We start from the raw sequence: 26024 nt of genomic DNA on the forward strand, positions 1-26024 counted from the left end.
CTTACTATCACCTCAAGAATATTTCAAGGATAAAAGATCTGATGTCTCAACAGGACCTGGAAAAACTAGTCCATGCATTCATCTTTAGTAGGCTTGATTACTGTAACAGCATCTTTACAGGTCTACCTAAAAAATCAGTCAGACAACTACAGCTCATTCAGAACTCTGCTGCTCGAGTCCTCACTAAGACCAAAAAAGTGGACCACATCAGTCCAGCTCTGAGGTCCTTACACTGGCTGCCTGTCCGTCAGAGGATAGACTTTAAAGTTCTGATGCTGGCCTATAAAGCTCTGAATGGTTTAGGACCAAAATACATCAGTGACCTCCTGACCCAGTATGAACCATCCAGATCCCTCAGGTCATCTGGATCCGGTCTTTTATCAGTTCCCAGAGTCAGAACCAGACACGGAGAAGCTGCATTCAGCTTTTATGCTCCTTATATCTGGAACAAACTCCCAGAAAGCCTCAGATCAGCTGAAACACTCAGTTTATTTAAATCCAGGTTGAAGACTCACCTGTTCTCAGCTGCATTTGAATAAAGCACCAAATCCACACTTTAAGCTTAAATTTCAAAACTTACATTTAACTACTGATTTTATCTACTGTTCTGATTTTATCTGTTTTGATTTTATATACTGTTGTTTGTTTGTTTGTTTGTTTGTTTGTTTGTTTGTTTGTTAATTAGTTAGTTAGTTTATTTGCTTGTTTTAATCAATTTTAAATCATGCTTTTTATTTGTTCTTGTTTCTAATGTCTCTGTAAAGCACTTTGAATCACCTTGTTGTTGAATTGTGCTATACAAATAAACTTGCCTTGCCTTGCCTTGCCTTGCCTACGCAAAAGCTGGAGGAACCAAGATGAGGTTGTCTATCCACACATCCTCTGATGATGTTAGTAACTTCCTCATTTTCGTAATCTCTGTTTAACCTGACCACGTTCACTTGAATGCCACCAAAATACCTCTGAACTGAAACCTACTACAATCTAACAAAACCTTTCGGGTTAAAAGCAGATTCTTTTTTTCCAAACTGTCACATTATTGCTAGTTTGTATTTGTCCCTCTTCAGAGCAACAAAACAGTAGCACTGACTTTTTCCAACCTAATCAAACAGCCAAGCTGGTCCTTGTCAAAGGATCATCGATCCCAGACCCCGGCAGGACTACTGTTACAATACAATTCAGCAACATTTGAGTCATGTGTGAATGATCCTGATGCTGTTGGTTAGTATATTTGTAAATAAATAAATTAAAAAATAGATTATTCTAAAAATAAAAGTCAACTTTGGGCAAAGGAATAGAAACTCATCAGCCAAAGTCTTGGAAAGATGAGGATAAAGGGAATGATACCCCTGAATTCAATTCAATTCAATGTTATTTATATAGCACCAAATCACAACAAAAGTTGCCTCAAGGCGCTTCATAGATACAGAGAAAAACCCAACAATCATATGACCCCCTATGAGCAGCACTTTGGTGACAGTGGGAAGGAAAAACTCCCTTTTAACAGGAAGAAACCTCCAGCAGAACCAGGCTCAGGGAGGGGCGGGGCCATCTGCTGTGATTGGTTGGGATAAAAGACATGCTGTGAAAGAGAGACAGAGGTTAATAACAGATATGATTCAATGCAGAGAGGTCTGTTAACACATAGTGAGTGAGAAAGGTGACTGGAAAGGAAAAACTCAATGCATCATGGGAATCCCCGGCAGCCTACGTCTATTGCAGCATAACTAAGGGAGGATTCAGGGTCACCTGGTCCAGCCCTAACTATATGCTTTAGCAAAAAGGAAAGTTTGAAGCCTAATCTTGAAAGTAGAGATAGTGTCTGTCTCCTGAATCCAAACTGGAAGCTGGTTCCACAGAAGAGGGGCCTGAAAACTGAAGGCTCTGCCTCCCATTCTACTTTTAAATACTCTAGGAACAACAAGTAGGCCTGCAGAGCGAGAGCGAAGTGCTCTAATAGGGTGATATGGTACTACAAGGTCATTAAGATAAGATGGGGCCTGATTATTTAAGACCAATGAAGGGAAGCCAAAACAGGAGAAATCTGCTCTCTCTTCCCTGTCAGCACTCTTGCTGCAGCATTTTGGATTAGCTGAAGGCTTTTCAGGGAGTTTTTAGGACATCCTGATAATAATGAATTACAGTCGTCCAGCCTGGAAGTAATAAATGCATGAACTAGTTTTTCAGCGTCACTCTGAGACAGGATAAAATACAATACTTTTATATTGCATTTTTGTTTTTTACAGTGATGTTAGTTAAGTCTCATTAAGCCTAAAGAGAAGGATTTCCACCCGTGCATGGAAGGAGTCAAGTGTGGATCTTACTGTGGGGATACTGCTCTCTCATTGGATGACATCTCAGAGACTAAAACATACTTTGTATTAATATCGTCTTAAGTCCAGTTTTCCTCAGTTAGCCAGTGAGGAGCATATCTTACATAAGATGCTATAATCAATAAGAGTTGATTATCATGGACAGTGTTTATTGATGTCATACTGCAAGGGTGAAAGGAACGTTTCTGCATTCAGATTTCCAAGTAATACCAGAGTAGCTGAGCCCTGCTAGCCATGAGAATTATGATATTCCTGCATTCATGTTTCAGGTCAACACTATATACACCCTCTAATTAAACCTTAAATTCTATATTGACGATGTGGCACTTCCTGACTCGGCACTGAAAGTAGGCATTTGTAAAGACGTCACCTCAAAGTTGTTAAATGACAGTTTCACCATTCATGATGGATCATTATTCATCAATTGCTTCATAATGGGCAAAGTCTGTGAAGTGCCTCCTTCGGTGTATGCAAATCAGATCTGCTTTAATCACACTGTGATAAAGTAATGGCTTAGTGGAAGGCTCTCACTAAAGCCTTGCCAGTAGCTCAGTGCAGAGGGCCAAAGGATGTGCTGGGAGGCTGTCACTGCACCAAACAGGTGGCGTCTAAAAACAAGAGGAAACGAGGGGGAAAACAGACGGCCAATTATTTGACGCTGACCCAAAACATCCAATCAATTTGTAAAGAATTTTGTGGTGTTTTAAACCTTTTTTTTTTAAGGTTCATGGCTAATAAGGACCATTCTGAAATTATTGATGATGCTTTAATTTGTCTAGTAAAACGCTCTAAACCTTGACCTGCAATTTTCTGACCTCATGTGAGGCATGATAGCATAGTTCTGTGACTCCCCCAATATAATAAAACCATGCCAGCTTCAGGAGATCATCTTGTGCACATTAGACCTGTGGCTGCTATTAGTCTGCTGTTCTGACCACTTCCCTATCTTGTGCGATGTTAGGATCCAAATTTGAGGGTAACAATAATCAACTTCTCCGAGAACTGAACCGACTTTGATGTTGGGGTTAATCACCTGTGGCGAGAGCTGGATTTCCAGCTACGACCCAGTCGCGCAAAAGAGGTTTCAGTACAGAGTTTCCGAGCATAAACACAGCACATCAGGTCGGAGGGCGACAGCACAACAGCACATAAAGTCCATACCAACACCATCTTCACTCACAAACCATATTGGCCCAGTATGGCCTAGGATGGTGACTGCATCTGCTGCGTATCGGGTGGAGGTAGAGGACTTGTCTCGGGTGCAATCTGGTGGTGCAATCTGGATGAATGGCCGATTATACCTGGACCCACCACACCAACAGCCTGGTAAGAGCGGCTGCACCTCCTCCGTGTCCTGAGGAGGAATAACTTGGACTAGAAGCTCCTGCTGACCTTCTACTGCTCCTCAGGGGAGAGCGTGCTCTCCTCCTGCTGTGGCCACTACTGAGAACAGGGCAGAGGGTAATTAACACCGCCCAAAAAACAATGGCTGCCATCTCCTGTCTCAGAAAAACCAAGGCCATCACAGGATACCCCTCGCACCCCACCCACCAACTGTTTGACCCGCTGCCCTCAGTCAGGTTCCACACCTCCAGACTCACTAACAGCCTCTTCCCCGGGTCATTCGGACTGTGGACAAACACTATCCCCCCAAACCCCACCCACCCCACCAAGCTGAGCTGCGGTCTAAGTAACCCTCATCACTCAGCTCACACACGGACTCAGACCAAGGCTTTTCTTTGCAGCCTGTTCTCGAATGCGTGCCGTTCTCTTCTTTTGTATATTTCTCCTGTTTACTTTTCATTCCTGCTGTCCACTATTTATATTTTATTCACACAGTTGGTGTGGAACGCTGACAATTGTATATGGACAATGACAATAAAGGGCTATTCTATTCTATTCTATTCTATTCTATTCTAAGCCCTCACAACAATCATGCTGGTTTTGTTCTACAATAATACTGACCAACAGAAGTTTGAAGCCTAATATCTGGGCATTAGCATATGTACATAGGTCACAAAGAACTTGTGCTGCGGGACTGAAAGTACTGACTTTACCTTACTGTACAACCAGATTAAGTTGAACTTCCCTCGGACAGCTTTAACCAAACTTACAGCCAAATGTTGATATTACAGAGTCTGTAGGCCTCACCACTGGCACTGATGCTGAGGTTGTATCTGCTTGTAATGATGCAGCTGAAAAATCAATGATGCAGTGAATCATGCTGATGGTACGGGCAATGACTGACTAACTCCTGTTGAGGTTTAAATTTATCATCTTAAATGTTAATATGCTGATCACATTGCTTTATATAAGAAAGGCCTAACTCTGAGTACACTCTGTGCCAAAAAGTGCTGATGGGAAACTGCATGCTTTTGCAGCTAGAAAGTGAAACCAACTAGGCTGTTTGATCGAAACTTAAAGTGTGGTGTGACGTAGACGTAAAATAAAGATCATTTTTTAAAGTAAAAAGACCACTTTTGAGCCGTGTCTTTCTTGGCCCTAAAGAATCCAAAAGAACCGGAATTTAACACTACACAACAAGGTTTCAAAATGTATTAGTAAGACAGGCAAACTTCAAGATGTCTAACTGTAAGCCAGCGATTACTTCCTGTGAATCTGCTGCAGCAAAAGCTGTATCACTTGGAGGGTATTTAAATAGACAGGATGAAGGAGTAATGTTGCCGAACACATCTCTGATAGAAAAGGGTCTATGTAAGAAACACTATGTAGGGGACACAATGTTGTCAGGTTTACGTCTTCACCAGCCGGACAGCATGTAGCTGGAAATAAAAATAGTTTTTGGCTTTTTCAAATTATTCCTGTATTTTCTGCCACCAATGTGTTTACAAGACTTTTAGGCACAGAAAAAAAATTAAAAATCAGATTATTTAATTATTTAACTGCTACTATGAGTCCACACAGGTGTGATAGACCTCTGAGATGCTAGCTTTACCGGCACAGTAGACATTAGATTCATTTTCGTTAATTATGCTAAGAACTTCCATACAAAAGCTTTTATTAGCTGTTTATATGGTAACATATAATCCCGGTCTGACACCTGGTAGTTCGTGGTGCCCTCATCTATTTTTGTTTGTTAAAGGTGGTCAGCAAACAGGTTTCAGGTGCATGACTGCCACCTTCCAGCAGTAGTAATGTACTGCATTCTATTAGGTACTGACAAAAAATGAAGGAAAATATATATTTTACACAATAAATAGTAACATTTATGTAATAAAAAGAAAATCCCGCCTATCTAGATTTAAACTAGTCTGCATGACCTGATATCAGAATCAGAATCAGCAAAGACTCTGTCATCCGCGTTCATTTGACCAATCATCGGGCTTTTTATTTTACTTTTTGTCATCGTTTTTCTAAGCTGCTCAAAATAAATCAGATATTTTTCTGAAATTTAGATTCACTGTTTCACTTCTACCAGCCAACGTTTAAAACAGAAAACAACCATCTGTTTCACAGTTAAAAACTGTTAACATGAGTCTGCAATAATCAACAGCAGGTCTAGTTAGGCTACAGAAGCAAAACAACAGTGAGTTATGATTTCTTTAAAATAAAGTTCTTAAGAAAAATAATATTTTTATTTAAAATGATTTATAACATTATTAATTGCCAATAATATTAAAATCACACAACTAAAACATTTGGGTCACATGTTTACCTTTCTGTCTTACTTTTACTTTGTGCTGTGAAGCTTCAGTGATTATAAGTTAACCAATTCAAACATTTGAGTTGGTTTGTAACACATGACAGCAGTAAGCTTCAGCCCAAATGATGGCATAGAGTCTGTTTTGTATTGTGTGCTATAGTGACATGGGGATATGATATATTAATTATTCTTTCTGAGTTAGCTGGCTGCCGCTCCAGTCCTTTCTGGTTCGGGTGAAAGCGGAGGCTGAGGATAAATGCAGAGGCCAATAAAATGGACTGAACCATCTGCTGTGACCACGCAGGGGGGAACGGGGTTCTTCTCAAATTATGGTTCGCTATCATCTCTGTGGTTTTCACCTTTGGTGTACACATGGTTCATTCGCTTGCAGGTCAGTTCGCTGAGTTGTGTTTTGTTAAGTTGACCTCTTTTATGGGCTCACCTGGTTCTTAAAACAGCTTGTTTTTGTCATTTTTGTAATAATTTTGTCTTTTTGGGGGTATAAAAAAAACCCTTTTTGTTTTTGAAGATTACGGCTGTATGTTCTGTTAGTGCCCTTCATCACACATGAACACTTCTTTGCGTTCTCTCCATGAATCCTATTTGTTGAGGTAAAACGTTGTGCAGTATAGCACCTTTGGACACACCAGGTCACAGGGAATTGGTACACTTTGTTTGTATCTGTTACGCAGAGAGGCGCGGTAAGGGAAACATCAGACTTCACTCTATCTTAACTGAAGTAATTGGTTTACTGTCTCTTGCCAACATCGTGCACATACAGACAGCAACTTCTCAAAATGGCCCCCAATCCATTTCCTGCTCCCTTTAAATACTCTGAAGACCACGCCTTCTCAATACAGACTGGCCTATAAAAGAGCTGCAATGGCCACCACAGAGGTAACCTGCAAAACACTTTGTTACATGAATGCTTCCCAGCAGTATCATGGACTTTCTCTGCTTCTTGAGGGCAGATTAAATAAAAAGTTTGGAATATTTCACACCAATTGCAAATAAAGATGCCATTTTTTCAAACATCTCGGCTCATCAGTTACAATTTCGTAAGTCTACAAAACTCTGAATTCTCTGCAAAGAACAAAATGCAAAACGCTTCTGAAGGTTGCGACTCCGACAACGTTAAGAAAATAACTAAAGGTAAGCCTTTGCATTGCAGAGCTGGACTGGTTGATTTTCTCAGTGGCTCTTTTGTGAAAACAAGATGAACAAATACAAAAGAGCTCGGACCTTCTCGTGGTGTAATTTACAAATCTGTAATATTAGTAATATTAGCTGAGTGAATTCCAGTTTGATGTTGCTTTGCTGTAAAATCTGGACTCCATTTAAAAAAATAATTTACAAGGTAAATTTGGTAATGAGTAAAGCAATAACAGATAAAAACGTCCCAGCGACTACGCTTTTTCTTTTCATTGCACCCTGTTATTCTGTGTGATTCAGAGGAAAGCACAAACTCTGCTCGTTTCCCCAATTTTTGTCAAGTGTTACCAGGTGTTGGTTGAGACGTATTCTGGGTAGGACAACCGAATGTCTATGCTTAAAATTAGCCCTTTATTGTGCGTGTTTTTCATGTAGAATGAGTCAGAGCAAAGAAAAGACAGATTTAACTCTGTATACACCGTCCTCTAACTGCAAAGAGCTGAAAAGAAATGTGGGCAGTTTAGCCGAAGTGAGAAAACCATTGATTTTCACGTTTGCATGAACCTGTATTCAAAATCTATGAATACTGCACTTCCAGGATTGAATGCCTACAAATCTGTGGATCACGTGCGAGCTGTCGGGAACGCCACAAGTGTCACGTCAAAAGAGAAAGGAGACTGAGATAAAAAGCCAAACAGATTTGCAGCCATTCAGTACAGTGAATGTGACTGGCTGACCTTTTGTGTGTCCTCTCACAGGCCTTCAGGAGCGAGTTCTTCCACGGACACTCCTGTGAACAGAAACAATGGCAGAAGCTGAGCACAAAAAATGTCATTTTCTCCCACTGCCATCTTTCACATCCCAATTCATTCTAATGTTAGAAACTAACTGTACCAACTCATATCCATAATAAAGGAAAACCTGAGATTTTCTTAATGACAAAGACAAACGTAAGAAGTAGAACATCATTTCAGATGCGTGTGAAAGCCAAAGGAGATCCTTTGATTAAAATTCCTTTCTGATGTTTTGGAAGCACTTGACCTTCAATTGGTGTAGTGAGCTCCAGCACAACATTCACTTAGCTCACCGATGCCTCGATCAATTCTCGACAGGTTCAAAAGACTCCGAGTCAGCCTTTCATCAGAGTTCATTCAGCCGCCTCCCTTAATGACACCTTGAGAAATTCCTCAATAAAGCTGCAAACAGACTCTGCTCTTCTTTCTACAGCTGCTGCAGGCCACACAGTCAAGTGTATGATGAAGACTGCATTTCAGATTTATTATGGGGAGAATGAGAGAGGTCGATAATGTACGGCCGAGCTTTTATTCACAAATTAGAGAAGCTGGGTAAGCGGTGTACTAACCGTGTGTGCAATTAAAATGAGCTTTCCAGTGTTCTACAAATAAGTTGAGTTCCCAGTCGTCTACTGAAAGCATTAACGTCTCGGTCACACAGGCGTAGAGATGGGTTGCCATCAGATACTAGGGAAAAACGAGTATTTCCTAACCTGTTGCTAAGCCCCTGTAACACAGACTGGTAACCACTGATTACAGAGTGCTGAAACAAAAACTCCATGCACTTCCTTTGGTTGCTGGCAGATTGCAGCAATTGTCCACAGACTTGAAAGACGGTGAGCGGTCTGCAAACACTTGTAAGCTGCTTGCTAAGAAACTGTGATATTGTAGAGTGCAACGCAAACCAGAAACTGACTTCACCTTTAAAGTAAAAGTTGTGCCGTGTGCTAAAACCAGCTTGTTTCTAAAGGTGCCACTTTTACAAAGCAGATAATTTGGCAATTTCCACGCAAACTATAGGAAACACCTATAATCTGCTAATGACCAAAGCAATCAAAAGGAGGTCTTTGCAACCTACTTGGCCCAGCAGCCTTCACCAGCCAGTTGGGAAAAAGACATTTCTGTTGGTTGCCAGGGGTTAAACCACTGGTCTGTAGGCCAAAGTCACTGAGACCTACGACTCAACTAACAAGAAAAACATCAACGGGCAATGTCAAACGCAATGCCTGCTGCCTGGGTCTGCATACTGTTTCAGCTTGTTCGGGCAAATTTATTTACGTCAGCACTATGACCTGGCTTTGGGCGGCTTTGGCAGAGTGCCCGTGAACATCCGCACAGAAAGCATTTATTCTTCTGGGTTTTCCTCCGCATACATTAGTTGCACATCCATCCATTAGTGTTTCCCTTGATGGCTGCAGCAACACTTTCCTTGTCGACCAATAGAGGCTACTTCAAACTATAATGGCATGAAAATAAATCTTTCCACCGGGTCTGTTTAACGTTCACGAACATGAAACTTTCATGAACAAACGATTACATCAGGGAAGTGAAAACCAATATTGCTGACAGCTGCCCATCCATCAGTGGTTTTGGACTTTACAGACATGTTTTCTCGGGTCTTTTTGGGTCGCATTAGAGTTTCTGTTTTCAGTTGCATTGTGTAAATTAGCATTGGCGAGTGACCGCTCTACATCCAGAACTTGTTTGCAGCAAGCCTTGCTCTGAGGCTACTGTCGAGGGTTTCCAGGATGTTTGCTTGCCTTGGATTCTTGGCACAACTACAGAAAAGTGTGTAAGAGAAATCTTTGGGTTATATTTTGCACACTCGCTGTGACAATGATGTCCACATACTGTGTTTTTCCATTTGATTCTCTGTGAAAGTTGGCTGGCCTTTTCCTGACATGAATGATAAAAACTACTCGGTGCCTCGGTGAGGCAACAGAGAACTTTGCTGCGAACACCAGCTCTCCTTTTCCCCCATTAGACAACGTTTAGTTTGAATGTCACGCCACTCTTTGATTTGGGTTAAAGGCCAGAAATGAAGTTTTTTCTCACCTAACGTTGCTAAACTTGCTTCGGAGCTGCCCCTTGAAGTGACAGCACTAATAATAAGAGTGCCACAAAGCAGTGGCCATTATACATATTAAAGCAGATAGAATGAGGACAAGACGCAGTACAAATCCTGTATATTCAGGATCAAAACAGAAACAGTCTTTTTTTTTCCCATCACAGCTAAAAATAATGCTCAGTCCATTATTGAACCAAGTATAACAGGAAACAAACAGTCCTTTTAAGCCCCTGTAGAACCACTCGTCTATTTTATATTTCAAGAGAGCTAAATGAACTTTGCTGACTTTGCATTCTTTAAGAAAGCATCGAGTGGAGGTCAGCAGTGGCATGCTTTCTCTGTTCCCCTTTCCCTTTAAAGACAATGACCTGACCAGCAGGGCAGCTTGGCTGGAGATGAGAAAGTAGTTATTTCCAGCAGCCTCCTCATTTATTTGTGTACGTGTTTTAAGAGACCCAAAGCAGCAAGCCGAATGCCTGGGTACCATGCTGATAAAGCAAGAAGGGTACTTTGCACTTTACGCAGGGCCCCTCGGTGACTACAGAGGAAGTATGGGGCTGGGGGGCACTCGGACAGGGGGATAAGGGCTCTAAGCCAGACGGATACACTCGGGTGGATAACATGTCTTTAATGCTACTGATGGACTGCCCAACTGGCGCCCTGGATAGCTGGCAACACGCCCAGCGTTCTTCCACTGGCTGAGCTGCTGTATAGCTTGGATGACTGTTGGGAGACAGAAAGGGAAAGTCAGGGGTGACAGACAGGCAGACCGCAGACAGAGGCCAAAGGCAAAGACAGACTGCAGACGAGGGGAATCGATGACAAACTGGGTGGAGGCCACTGATTCGCACAGAGGTTATTGCTCGTATGTGAGTATTCAGCTCACACAAAAGTATATCTCGTGTCAGGTATGTTTTATATCGATGCAACGCAGCAGTCGGTGTGCCAATATACCTTTAGATATTTCTGTGTACAGGTGGGAGTTCAATCCAACCAAACCTCTGATGATGTGCGACAGAGCAGGCTGGCTGATAAAATATACAAAAGAGTCAAAATAAAAGTCAAAATCATCAGGATACTGTATCTACATGTAAAGGTGAAGTTTTTGATCAGCGACATGGTCTCTGATGCTTAGCCATTCCACATGACTTCATACCCTTCTAGCCACTGAACTGCCCAATGCAAAGCTCTGCCAACTGTCCTCAGTTGCTGCACAGCTGTAAGCCACTTTTCAATGCACCTTAGCATCAGAGAAGCTTGAACCCGTTCCTGGAAAGAAGGACATGTGGAATACCCTATTTACTGCTGCTACAATGGATACTAATGGTATTTTTACATGGAAGCATCTTCTACCACCCAATCCACCCTTTTCCCCACCCAACTTTATCACAGCAGCAAACAAACTCCATGCTCCTGATTTCCATTAAAGATCCTGCACAAAATCAGCCTGTTAGAAGAGGCTAAAGGAAGCTACACGATCACTCAGCTGCCAGGGCTCGCACTTAATGTGCTCAGTCGGCCTTGAGCTGCAGTCTGAAATAACAAATCGGAGACAGATTGGAGGGAAAATATAGGTTTCAGGGCTTTGAATGCCATGTATCAATTGCCTCGGCTCGAGTGAAACAAGAACCAGTAAGGCTTACTGCGACAATGTCAAACATTTCAGCTTTCAGCAAAAATATGAGTTTGTTATGGTGCAACACTTATCTTCTGTCTCTGCTTCTGCTTAACAGCCAGCATCACAGTACTACTGACAGTACTGACGTACTACTGGACAGAGTGAACAGCTGAAGTAAATCAGCATATCATGACGCACACTCCATTTTTATATACCATGGGGAATTTTTTCATGATTAACTACCCATTCCTTAATTTTCCCTAAACCACTTATTTATAGAGAAACTGACCTTAAAATGATCACCGAGCAATTTGAATGCATGTAGATATTTAACACATTTCACAATCTGATCATTTTCACTGTCAAAAGGCTTCTGCTGCATTCAAAGGTCTGAATTTGTTCCATTTTTGTGTATTTACATATTGTATTTACATATTTTTTCTGCTGCTGTGAAAAGCCGGGAGTTCACTGTTCTCGACGGCTCTAGTGACCCTTGACCTCCCGGCTAGCTATCGAGCGGGTGGGTAACAGACGTCTCTGAAAACGTCGGCGTGCTTTTACAAATATGTGGTGTCTTAATAATCCGAGCAGATATTTGAAGTTCACACAGCTACACCCTCGCCTGAAAATATCTTAAAAGTTTATTTTGTTACCCAGAAAGATTAATAAGAGTAATATTAAAACCAAGTAGCTGCCGCCAGTGTTGGAAACTGAGCTGGGCAGCGCTATGAATTCTGGGATAGGTTGGGCCACGAAGGATACACCCGACCCATCCTTCAAATCTGGGCGCATTTGTGGGCCACATTTGGAGGAGTCTTCGAAATTGGACAGTCCTCGTGACGTAATCGGCCTACAAATGCAGCCTCCAAAGGATGCGGCCTCTGAATTTGGACACAGCTTCGATACCGGACACAGCTTCTTCTTTGGTGTTTAACGGCAGCTGGCATCCTTGTACATGCAGTGCTGCCATCTTCTGTTTCAGTACGTTATTACACTCTTAAATCCTGCTATTATTCCTGCGTCTTTTAGGATCTTACAAAGCTTCAAACGACGCGTCGACTATTAAATTAGTCGTCGATGATTTTGATAGTGGACGTAATGGTGACAGTCCTATTATACATACGTAGCTTTTTTATGTCTACTTCAGTACTTGTGCGTGGTGAAAGCTAGTAGCTACTACTAAAGCCACTGGATGTAACTTCTACAAATGATTAGTAAGACTGAAAACCTGATGCCAAAGAATACTACAACCTTTAAAAAAGTTCCTTTGAATTTTGAGGTCTAAGTGTTCTACTAGTCTACAATAACCATGCACAGTGACTTGAGGGTGTAGATACTGTCTGCTCAGCAGTCTTTAGCTTCCCTGACGAATTTGATGTTATTTTCCTCTTATAGAAAAACCGCTGCACGCCGTGTCTTTAACATATTCTGGTTTCAGCTTCCACAACGATGAACCACAGGCCAGAAGGTTCAAAGACCCTTAGACAGCCTATTTCACATTAGTTTAGTGCAGCGTAAGTGCTGTTGGTGGTATTTTATAGTGGGTTTTTTTCATTTAAGCACTGATTAGTTATTATGGTGAAATATATTTCAGGTGAGATTGAAGTAATGACAGGAAGAGATTCTTAGTTTGTGGTTTTGGCGCTTCCCTTCATGGGCGGGACCACACTCCAATAACTCCCGTCTCTCCAGAATGTAAACAGGGCATGTTTAGGAATGAATCCGATGATACCTGCTGCTCCACATGCCAACACGCAGCTTCCATTGAAATTATTTGCTTATGACCGTCCAGTCGGCAGGAAACTTTATTTAAATTGGGAAGAATAAATATACTACATACAGTCAGCTCTAACAGGACGGACTGTTTATAGTTGGAGGGCTCTTAAGGAAGTCAAGCTGTGTTTAGATTAGAAGACGTTTCGACTGCACAGTTATTTAATAAATAAACAACGGCGGTTCAGGGTCTTAAATTCTGTTTTGTGTTTGCTTCAACATCCTTTAAGTGGTCTGGTTAAGCATTTACCATATATTATAATAAAGTCCCATCCCAGTATAGATCAGGCACGTGTTTGTATTTGTGTCAAACTGCAGTTTCATCTTAGGTAAAGCAGTGCAGTTCTTTTTTATTTCTTACTAAAAAACAAACCACAAACAAGAGTCATGTTAAAATGATGATATCTTTATAATTTTATAAGATATTTCAATATTTCATTTGTGTGCATCTGGAGAAAAACTGAATGTGATGAAACAGTGGTCAGATGGCTAACGGTGAGGGAATCTTGCAATGTTAAGACAACAGCACAGCACATATTGAAAAGGTGTTAGTGACAGTGTAGGAAAACAGATGCATCACAGGGTTTAAAATATGCTAAATATTAACTTAAAGTTTGCAATTACTTTGTGGAAAAGATATGCATATAAGCTCCAGTCACAGGTGGAGTACTCGTGAACACCACCAAATGCTAGACTGTACTGTCTGGTTGGGGAAGTCACTGCCCCTTGCTAATTCCCTCTCTGATACTGTAAGCAACTTAGGTGTTTTCCTGGACAGTTCTTTTAAGCTTGATAAACAAGTGTCCTCCGTAGAAAAATCTAGTTTTTACCAACTAAGTCAAATCTCTAAGGCTAAGCCTTACATACCGCGCAAGGATCTTGAAAAACGTATCCATGCCTTTGTTACTCCTAGATTACACTACTGCAACCCCCGTTACTTCAGCCTCCAATCTGTCCTTCTTCATAGACTGCAGCTCGTGCAAAAGGCTGCGGCACGCCTCTTAACGTGAACTGGAAGGTTTGATTCTATCACTCCACTTCTTGCCAACTTACATTGGCTTCCCATCAAACACCGTATTGTTTTTAACATTTTATTGCTTACTTTTAAAATCATAAACAATATTGTGCCTAGCTACCTTATTGCACTCCTCAACCTGTATACCCCTAGGAGAACGCTAAAATCACCTCTTGGTGCAACCTAAACACACTGTATACTGGAAGGATCCCAGCTGGCTCTGCACTGCCATGTTTTCATCAGTATAGCATATGCTAACTGCAGGCAGCAGAGTGACAGCCCACTAGCAGATTGCAATGCTTACTATTTATTGGAAGACTCACATGGGCTTAATGGAATAAATGGGGCCGGGACCTATTGTTGCCATTGTTACTGCCGGGGTTACGGCATGTAGCCGGGACCAGTGTCTGCTGGTCGGTCGGTGCAGCTGAGAGGCAGTCCCAGAGCCACGGGAGTGGCCCAGCCCAGATGGTCGTCCTATACAGCCCGGAGACTCAATACCTTTCCTTCCCCCTCCCTCACAGACCAGATGGAGACCATTACAGTGGCCTGAAAGGCCTCAGAGAGAAGGACTGAGTGAAAGTGCGAGGAAGAGGTGGGGTCGGTGGCGATGGGGTGTCTCGGCTTTCCAAAAATCTCTAATTACCGCAATTGTTGAAATCTTTTCAGCCTGCTTTTTTCTTGCTTTTCTGATACAAAATGCTCCTTCCCAACATGCACTGCAAGCCCTCCTGAGAATTCCTATAAAAGGCCAGACTGACTCACATAAGACAGAGAGAAATAGGAGAAACTAGAAAAGGAAAGCAGAGGAGAAAAAAGCACATTAAAGATATGCAAATCTGACTGTCTGGGGTGAGGAGTATTAACCAGCGTTAGTAGGATAGCTGCCTCTATTTTTAGTGTGTGTGTGTGTGTGTGTGTGTGTGTGTGTGTGTGTGTGTGTGTGTGTGTGTGTGTGTGTGTGTGTGTGTGTCTGCTGAGGTGTGTGTGTGTGTCTGCTGAGGTGTGTGATGACTTCCTTAAGCCTGGGCTTTCATGTTCGAGTAAGACAGTCTGGGCGTCGAGATATGTCGGCAGAAATATTCTGCCTAATTGAGACGCTTCACAAATGAAGCTGTCAAACGGAGGCTTCAAACAGAATACACAGCAGCAGTTAAAAGAGAATTTCTAGGACAGCAGCGTGAAAGAGTGTCTCTTTCTCTCTACAGAAGTACAGTGCATTAAATGATTACAGGTTGGCTTCGGGACAATCAGAGTTGCCAAAGATTTTTTAAAAAGCCTTTGATGGGAGTCAAAAATAGCAGCAATGCCAATCATATCTTCAGAAAGTCAAAATAAATAAGTCAACGGGAGGGACACGTCCGTCTCATTTAGTTTGTACCGCCGTCTGAAATTACCCAAGGCCGACGCAAAGCCACCCGACTCAGACATGTAGCGTACTCACGTGTCTGCACATACGGACAATATGGTTCCAAAACTGCTCCCCTCTCCGCCCACTCTCCTCCCCATACAAAGGATCCTCGCTAGTTCAATCAATGGCGGGCAGCAAGCTGCCTTTGGGCACAACAATCACCAGCAGTTTGAGAGCTTACTGCAGGAAGAGTCTTAGAACAATTCAAATTAACAGAACATAATTTAACCAGTGAAAAAATTCCAATCTATCCCAGCTGTCATTGGTCCCGAGGCTGGCTACCCTGAACAGGATACCGCTCCATCACAGGACTTGTGCACTTACTAGCTTTACTGTATTACTTCAACATTCTCAGTATACTGTCACTCGACATAAAGCCTGACTGGTTTAAAACTGATGTCAATACTGATTTTTCATTATGTAAAAGTCCAATATTCGTATATTAAATTTGTTTTTTCAGATACACGACACATAAACATACGTCCCATTTGCTATCATTAGCCTACATTAGCTAACATTTGCTACAGGTACGTGTTGTTATTAATTCACTTTTGTTTTTACTTTATAATTTTTTTACTTTATAATCTGTACAACCCTGTTTGGATCAGCTGGTCGTTGTGTTTATCACAGTTGCAGAGTGTCCTCTGGTCGACACACTAAGCAACATTAATAATAATAATAATAATAATAATAATAATAACATTGATGAAGGTGTTTCTCCAGTCTCTTCTTTACAGCTTAATTTTCATTTATCAGCTGTTATAAATGCCAACACTGACGTTTAAATCAGTTAGTCTCTAATTTCTCATAGGAATCAGTGGCATCACTTATTTTATACGTCTACACGGACCCACAAACATCCATATAAAGAATTTTATAAATGAAGAATTAAGTATGCAATAAAATATAAAACATTCTTTTACAATTATATTAATTAATTCTATTTAGTGATATCTACTTATTAAGACATTAACAAAGTAATTTATTATTACTCAATACACTATTAGTCTATAAATAAACAGTTCAACTTGAAAAACTTCATAAAAACTTTATTTAAAAGAAATTCAACTACAAAATTAAAAATCACATCTTCGAAATACTTTTTTAAAATTGCAATTTAAAAAGAGAAATAAGTAAATGGATCCAAAAATCGCATCAGGAATACAAATTTGGTTTTCTGGAATTTAAACTGCAGATTCCGTACTTCCTTTCTGTGACTCTTGTAGTCCTCGGAGAAAAATGAGAATTTGCCACAGATTGCTTTTTCACTGGTTAGAGACCCAGGATGGCCCCGGGATTGATCTACGCTGCTGTTTGCTCCATTAACTTCGCCCTGCTACGGAGTTTAAAAGTGTTTGTGCTGAACTGAACAATTTGCCTTAAATCCTTCAAGTGTGCACTAGTGGAGTCATCCTAACCACCTGCAGAGGGTAAAGTGCTAACTTGGCTAATGCTGCCATCACTGCATGGTGGCTGCTGAAAACACTCGTGTAGGTAAAGTTACTTTATGATCCTTCAGAGTTTAAAAGAATTGATGCAGAGTGATCGTCGAGACTAGAGACGACACTATGCATTTATTTTAACTAACATCTGAGTTCCTGTAATACCGACGGCAATAACATCAGATTACTATGACAGCCTGTATCATGGTAACAAGCTCTATGACCTCACTACTGAAGCACACACCATTTGACTCAAGAGAGTCCAATACACACTCAGTGCATAAATGTTTATACACTGTGGTTTGAACAACTTCATACTGGGAATATGACATATATGTTACAGAAATATACCTCCTGCACAGGTGATTCCATCAGTCACTTAAACTGGCACCAGTAAGCACATATACATGTAGGCAGAATGAATAACTTGGGCTTCATTTTCGATATCTGCAGGTCGTTTAGGCAATGACTAAGTATACTCTGGTTCATGTCATCCTGCCATACGTCCAATTAATGTCGTTATCAAAGCTGAAATGTGCCATTTGGTGCAAGAGCACATTTCTCCACAACTCTTCAGGTAAATGGACTGGTTCTTATATAGAGCTTTTCTACTCTTCTGAGCACTCAAAGCGCTTTACACAACTTGTGCATTCACCCATTCACACCAGCACATTTTTCTAGGTGCTTTCTAAGTAACATTGACACACAGTCATACTCTGATGGATGCATCGGAGAGCACTTTGGGGATAGTATCTTGCCTAAGGATATTTGGCATGCAGACTAGGGGAAGCCAGGAATCGAACCACCAACTTTCTGATCAGTAGATGACCTGCTCTACCGCCTGAGCTACAGCCACAAGTGAAGAATGCCAAGCTAGGATGACTGAAGTTACTCCATCAAGGAAGTCGCACACGCTGCTGAAATCCATTCTTTTCTATTGATTGTGCTGTGCAAGCAAGGCGCAAGTGTGTTGGCGAGGAGCACTTACACAACTGGGTTGAACTTTGACTCCTGCGTGGTGTGACATACATTCGTGCAATTCATTTTAAAGAGGGTCGAGGTGCAGGCAAGAAGCTGTGTGCATGCATGCATATGCCCACAGTGTTTTATGCAAAAATGGCAACCACAGCGAGGAAGAATAAATTTAATAGGAATCTAATAATGACGCTTAAATACATTGATGGCAAAACAAGCTATAATTAAGTTTTGTCAGTAAGCACAGTGACAGCAAGCTTTCCAACACGTGACATCCCAAACTGTAACCTTTTCCTGACTGCCACTGCCGATATTTTGGTTTGCAGACCTTATTCCACCAGCACTGATCAAATTCAGAACTTGTGTTGTTTTAAAGTGGAAACAGACTTTGTGTGATATGTTTGCTTCAGCTTTTTTTCAGATGTTGCATTAGGAGCGTTTAGTGGCACATATTAGAGGTGGACGGGTCTAATGAAGATGAATTTGTTTAGAGGAAGATGCAGTGGAACAACAATTTTAGTTTTCCTGCAAACTTTGAAAGAGTTTTATTGCACTTAAGCACTGTCTCATTTTGTTGCCCTGCTTGCCACTTTTTGCAGAACTGCAGACCAATTTCAAAAGAAGCCTTGTGCTTGGCGCTACTGTGATGGAGGTGCACAGCGCATGGAAAGTGGATCAGTAAAACAATATGCAAGTGTCTGCTCTGAAACTTTCATCATGAACTCTAATGCTTGTGTTTGTCAGTGGAGTCATTGTTTGGACAAGAGGAGCCGAGCCCTGAGAACAGCAGGCTACTGAGGGCCTGCCGCAGAGTGTGATACCAATGGCTGCGGATAGCATATGGCAATGGAACTAGATACAACCCAAACAAACACAGCACAGAGGGATGGGCATGCACAGACGATGGAATTACATAGGCTGCGTATTCCAGGCGAGTGCGTGGTTTTGAGTGTACGGATGTGCAGCTCAGCATATGTGCTCTTCAGCTCCAGGTGTCGGTATTTTAGAAACGCTGAAAAGATGTCGCTGTCGGGTTCGGCACGCAGGGAAGCGTTCCAGCAGCTGTTCTAGCGAGGACAAATTCCAATACAGTGTCACCTCCACGGAGCAAACAGTGTATGTGGGAGGGGACAGGTAAAATATTAATGACAGCTCTTTTAGTAGACGAATGGGCCCGTGGCTGGTGACACTTCTTGGCATCACATTCCTAATGCGCACTCAGTAAAGGTGTGGAGATGTAATAATGGACGAGCAGTGCAGTCATTTTTATTCATCTGTTGCAACAGCGTGAAAATGAGACATCTGTGAGTCACGGCAGATGGCACAGCAGTACAGTTTAACCAAGCAGCTAGCATAGCTTAATACACACAAACACAGGGTGACATCACATGAAACCAGGATTTTACAACACCCCTGATTAAACTGCTGTGATTGGTCAGTTACAATGATGATGTCGCAGGAACCCAAACATACCAATTTCACATACTGGGAGTCTTGTTGGCGATACCACCAACTCACACCAGTGGTGGAGTTTGCATGGTTTTTCAAAAAGCAAGCACATAGATGCTCCACACATAGAAGAGTTTTTTCTTATTTCGGGAAGTAGGCAGATTTTCATGCCAATGGCATAAAAAACTGAAAAAATGACAACAGCACTGCTGCTTGAACTGGATCGTATCCAACTAAACTGATGCCAGGAGCTAAATCAAGTCCAAGCAAAATATGGAATCTAATTACTGGTGGCTTCTTTCTGTTGTTCGAGAGACGGTCTGTATTTTTATCTTCCTGCGACCCTTTCTTCATGCGTCTCTGAATATCGGCGTATAAACAGAAAGAAAAAAACAAGTGCAGTTGTGCTAAGGAGCTGTCAGGAGAAGGATTAGCATTAGCAGAAGTCTACTAGGTGGTAGCCAGAGGAAAGGAAGGCGAGCCGGGTCTGACGAAAGGCAGGAGGCCCAAAGTCAGGCCTGGGGCGAAAGCTGCGCTCCACGGGGATGTAAAAACACTGGAGTGAAGCTCAGGCTTTGCTTAATAAACACTGAGCAAGAAAAGGCACACATGTGTTCAGCACACACGAAAATACATGCAGAGCACAGTGTTTGGAGGAGACGCTGCAGCCACGGGCCCGATGTACAAAAGAATCCTTTGTTCTATTACAGCAACACACACACACGCACACAGAGCACACGCACAAAACACACGAGCGCTTCACGTACACCAGACATTGCAGAACGCTGCAGGTCGAAGGCCGTTGGGGACTGGAAGTCAGAAAGTTGCATCCATCTCAGACTGTGTGCTGCCTCGCTGGAGCTCCATTGCACATACATCTTCTTTTTTGTGTTCGTGTGTGCGCTGTGGGATAAAAACTGCCTGCTGTGTACGCACTGGTTTACAACACGCTCTTGCAGGAGGTGCATACACTCGAACCCGTCAGTTCAGGTCAAGGTAATGTATCTAAAAGATGTCAGTGTGACATCACCTACTGGTTTTGGACGCAGCATTTTAACAACTAACTTACCCAAGTTATCCGAGCCTGACATCCAGAATCTTTGCTTCAGTTTTGGTGAGTGAACCCTGCTATTCTGTTACTCTCTTATTCAGTACTTAGTAGTAAGGTTATGGGCTGGCTGTACCACACAGCAGGCCCTATTAGTTTTAATGTAACTCAATGAAAAATCATCTGCGGCACACCAAAAGCAAACACGGTGGGGAGGGTCGCTTCACTGAGTGCAAATAGTGGAGCTAAAGTCTAAGCAGCTACATGTGCCAACATTATGGAGATACAACTTCCCCGACTGCAGCTTCTGTTTGGATCAATGACTACAAAATAGGAAAAAAACATCATCAGTCATACGGGTGGTGTAAAGGGGGAAACTGTCCATGGAGACTGCGGGTTTTAGCATTTCCAGGTTTGCCTCAGTTTTCAGCTCCTGCTTCTTGGTCAAATCAAATTCAGCACCTACAAAGGATGAGGTGAAAACAGTGATAACGATGTGGTAGGTGAAAAGGTTTGTTGCCTTTACAGCTACTGCAACTGCTGCTCCATCATTTAAAATGACTTCAGAACCAACTAAACTAAATTCTTTGGAAGTTTCTGAACATCACAGTACCACCAACAGGTCAGGTGTTTGCTAGCACACTTATTTAAGCAAGATCACTATCAAGGCAGCATCCATGGGTCACTGAATGCTAATATGTTGGTCAGTTTACTTCCCAACACAGGAAGTGGATGCTGTGTAGTAAGCTTCAAGCTGGTTTCACCTATCTCTTAAACAACCACGCAAACAAAGCTGCTCAGTACTCACTCACTTAGCTAATTGTCTCCATCAGGACTATTGTGGGTGTGCTAAAGCTAGAGTTAATCATGAGCAACAAATACGTTTTGTCCCAAACAATCAGTACGAGTAGCATACTCCCTCCACCTGACACCAAAGTCAGGTGACACAGAGGCTGTAACAGCATGTGTGAGCAACAAAAAGACTCAAACGGTTGACCCACATGCGCTCCATTGGTGAGGGATCTTTGTTGTAGGTCAAAGTTCAAAATGATGCTGGGCAATATGGCAAAGAATCTTATCACAGTAATGTTATTCATAGCAGGACATACCAAAATTTATCCCAATATAAAATAAATCAGTATTTCTGTCAAGCTTAAAGGTTCCTATCTGGGGCCCCTCAGTTACTGTTAATACTGGGATTATCCTGGGATTATCCTGGGAAGTTTTTATATTTAAGAAAACTTCCAACTTTTACCTACATGTGAATTGACACACGTGAAATTTGACTTTTCAAAAGCTTAATTCTGAGTTTGTACGTTCAGTGCGTAGTCACAAACGTCTGATGGGGAGATTCCTACGGTGCATTCCCGAATAAGTCAAAAGTCAGAAATTCTAATTTTGCAGTTGGAACAAGATTTCCAGTCGGATGATGCAAACAGTGCAGAATGTAGGTGGAGCAGCAGCACGTGTTAATGTTTGGGTTTCTACATATTGGTATGAGAAATGTGAGCAGGATAAAAATGTTAACAGTGTGACCATGAACATGTCAGGTTTGTTTATTTTTGTACTGAGGATCTATTCAAAATCTTTTTGCTTGTGCGATTGTTTCCCAACAACTTTAAACTGTTTTTTTCAATATAAAAAGAGAAGAAAGAAAGAAATAGTGTGCGGGTAGTTTCTATTAACAGAGATCGTATTTCTTTGGAACTGATCAAAGAATTTCGACTCTGTTCTTCTCTAACACTTGACACTTCTGCCTAGTAAGAATTAAGATTTGACTTTTGTCATATATACCCATGTTACACTGTTCCAAAAAATAGTAATGTCAAAGTATCTTACTGTATATTTTACAGTTTTGTACTGTCTTTCTAGAATATCATTAAATTTACATAAGTAGACTGTGCTTTTACATGTCAAAGGTAAAATAACATAACATCACTGTAAATATAGTAAAACACAATTTACTTGTTTTTTTAAATATATTTTTTGTACATGTGCATATTTAGATGTTAAAATACATTCAGAAATGTATCATGATTTCACAAATATCTGTCCGTTATTTGAAAGATTGAACTGTTGAATTCAAATGTAATACTATGGAAAAGTATATAACATGATCCCTATAAGCTTGTGTTACATCACATAAGTATTATTATCATTGCTATTTCGGGCGATCGTGGCTCAAGAGTTGGCAGTTCGCTTTGTGATCAGAAGGTTGCCGGTTTGAGCCCCGGCTTGGACACTCTCGGTCGTTGTGTCCGTGGTCAAGACTCTTCACCTACCGCCTACTGGTGATGGCCAGAGGGGCCGATGGTGCGATATGGCAGCCTCACCTCTGTCAGTCTGTCCCTTCTAACAGAAGCAAATAATATTTAAACCAACAATAACCTCATATTTTCTCCCTTAGGACTAAAAAGTAAGCTTGACAGAAATAGTTTGCTTTACAATGTGATGTACACTACCAGCCAAAGGTTTGGACACAACTTCTCATTTAAGGGGTTTTCTTTATATTTACTACTTTCTACAGTGTAGATACAAACTGAAGACATCAAATGTATGAAGATATATGGAGTTATGTATTAATGGTGTTGGGACCATCAGGTTGGTGCACAGCTGACAGCCTCGTTTGGCAACTGTTAGAGTTCATATTATAGCAAACAGCTGAATAAAGGGAAACAACAGCCCATCATTACTTTAAGAACTGAAGGTCAGTCAGTCAGAAAATTGCTAAAACGTTGAATGTGTCCCCAAGTGCAGTCGCATCAAGCACTGCGATGAAACTGGCTCACATGAGGACGCCCAGGAAAGGAAGTGCGAGAGTCCCTCTGCTGCTGAGGATACGTTCATCCGAGTCACCAGCCTCAGAAATCGTTAACAGCAGCTCAGATCAGAGCCCAGATAGATGCTGCACAGAGCTCCAGCAGCAGACACATCTCTGCGTGTTCAGAGCAGACTGTGTGAATCAGGCCTTTACGGTCAAACAGCTGCTGAGAAACCACGACTGAGGAAAAGCAACAAGAAGAGATGTTTGGACTAAGAAACACAAGGAGTGGACATTAGACCATCTGTGCTTTGGTCTGATGGGTCCAGATCTGAGATCTTTGGCTCCACCTGCCGTGTCTTTGTGCAGAAAAGGTGAACGATGGTCTCTACATGCATGGTTCCCACCGTGAAGCATGGAGGAGGAGGCGTGATGGTGTGGGGGGGCTTTGCTGGTTTCACAGTTGGTGATTTATTCCAAACTGAAGGCACACTGAACCAGCATGGCCACCACAGCATCCTGCAGCCACATGCCATCCCATCATTTATTTTCCAACAGCACAAGGACCCCAAACACACCTCCAGGCTGTGTGAGGCCTCTGTGACCAAGAAGGAGAGTGATGGAGGCCTGGCCTCCACAGCCACCTGACCTGAACCCAGTGGAGCTGGTTTGGGATGAGATGGAGCGCAGAGTGAAGGCAAAAGGACCAACAAACGCTCAGCATCTCTGAACTCCTTCAAGACTGTTGGAAACCATTTCAGGAGACGACCTCATGAAGCTCATGGAGAGAAGGCCAAGAGTGAGCGAAGCAGGAGTCAAAGCAGAAGAATGTAAAATATCAAACATGTTTTGAGTTGTTTCACACTTTTGTGTTTACTACATACTTCCACGTGTGTTCATTCATAGTTTTGATGCCTTCAGTGAGAATCTACAATGCAAAGAGTCATGAAATCAAGAAAAACCATTAAATGAGAAGCTGTGTCCAAACCTTTGACTGGTGCACGTCAATACCAACCAATATGAAAAAAGCTTTCATTTTTTTTGTCTATTGCCCAGCTCTACCCTCCACAAAAGTCTGAGAGGGAATTTCAGAGGTATAAAACTAAACAACATTCACTGACACTTTGGACCTTCATGCACATTTTACAAAACTCAAAGCAATGTAATAAAGAGATACAGACAGGAAAAACAGAAATCATCATTAAAAGAAACGATTGTTGGAACTCTGTGACCTTTAGAAACTTTTAACAAATACATGATAAGATTAATTTGGCAGTCTGCCATGAAAGCAGTGTTGTTGACTTGTGATCCTCTGACCTTTCCTTTTACATTTCTGTAAAAACAGGAGAACAATTGGTGTCCAGCACAAAGATAACATTTCTGCTGTACACAACATTCAAAATGAAACTTCTAATGAACCTTTTAGCCTTTGGAGGCCATTTACTGCTTTACTCATTCCATCAAAACATTGCATTGAGCATAAACAGAGCACACTATAGATTTGTCACGCATGCCGAGATAGAAACGCTGCACTTTTCTTCATTCATACTGGAAGCAATCGGCGGACCCAACACATATTTGACGTAAAGCGTAAACACGTTCTATGTGAACAGATGGAGAAGTGAAACTGAAGAAGAGGCAGCACTGGGTGAAAGCCCAGACTTAATTTAATAGATGAGATGAAACGACAACGACTCAATGAGCGCTTTTGCTTTTCTGCTTTTCTGGATCAAGAGACAAACTATCCATATCCAGTAAATATTTTTATCATAGGTTCATACACTCATTGGAGTCTAAAAACATGTTTGTTGCAAATGAAATAGGAAAACTTTAACCATGTTAACCCTCTACAGCAGCGGTCCCCAACCCCCGGGCCTCGGACCGGTACCGGTCCGTGAGTCGTTTGCAGTGTTGGGAAGGTTACTTTTAAAATGTATTCCATTACAGATTACAGATTACATGCCCCAAAATCTATTCTGTAACGTATTCCGTTACGTTACTCAATGACAGTAACGTATTCTGAATACTTTGGATTACTTAATATATTATCATGCTTTTTACAACAACGTGAATGTACTATTGCTGTGTGATTTATTGCTATTACTGAAGGTCCGCGACTCCGAACTGTAGTAAAGGGACCTCTGACTAATACGGCGGGGTCCCTGTCGGCTCGTAGCTGAAAAATAGCTTTACTTTGTTGTGTGGGTCAACTTTTCTTGCGAGAGACAGAGAGAGGCGTTGAAAGACTGCTCCAACGGGACTTATTGTTTTCGGAGGAAAACACGAACACGGTGTACAGTCGAGTCTTAATAGCTTACTTACAACTGGGCTCGTCAGGCACTCTTCTTGGCTGCAGTGGTTATTATTATATTTACATGCTTCCAGCTCCCGTTTTTCCTCGATGATAACTCGTACCTTTCCACTCCCCTTTTTCTCCCTCTTCGCGCTCACAGACACATAACGTGTATGGCAGTCCATTCTCCCTGCAGCACGGACTACACTGCCCATGATGCTACATTCT

General features: G+C 41.8%; 1 long non-coding RNA gene across 3 annotated transcripts in view; it reads right to left on the reverse strand.

The window, feature by feature from the left end:
* Positions 1-26024, reverse strand: part of LOC147313848 (uncharacterized) — a 124849-nt gene that overhangs the window by 29015 nt on the left and 69810 nt on the right. For all 3 annotated transcript variants that reach the window (XR_015124567.1, XR_015124566.1, XR_015124565.1), the window contains exon 3: positions 7887-7939. This is a non-coding gene — a long non-coding RNA (uncharacterized LOC147313848). The remainder of the gene's footprint in view (positions 1-7886; positions 7940-26024) is intronic.

This window comes from Aulonocara sp. 'chitande type north' Nkhata Bay, linkage group LG14, assembly GCF_057382095.1.
Source record: "Aulonocara sp. 'chitande type north' Nkhata Bay isolate Kocher_YH1m ecotype deep benthic linkage group LG14, A_spYH_male_GT1.1, whole genome shotgun sequence".
NCBI lineage: Eukaryota > Metazoa > Chordata > Actinopteri > Cichliformes > Cichlidae > Aulonocara > Aulonocara sp. 'chitande type north' Nkhata Bay.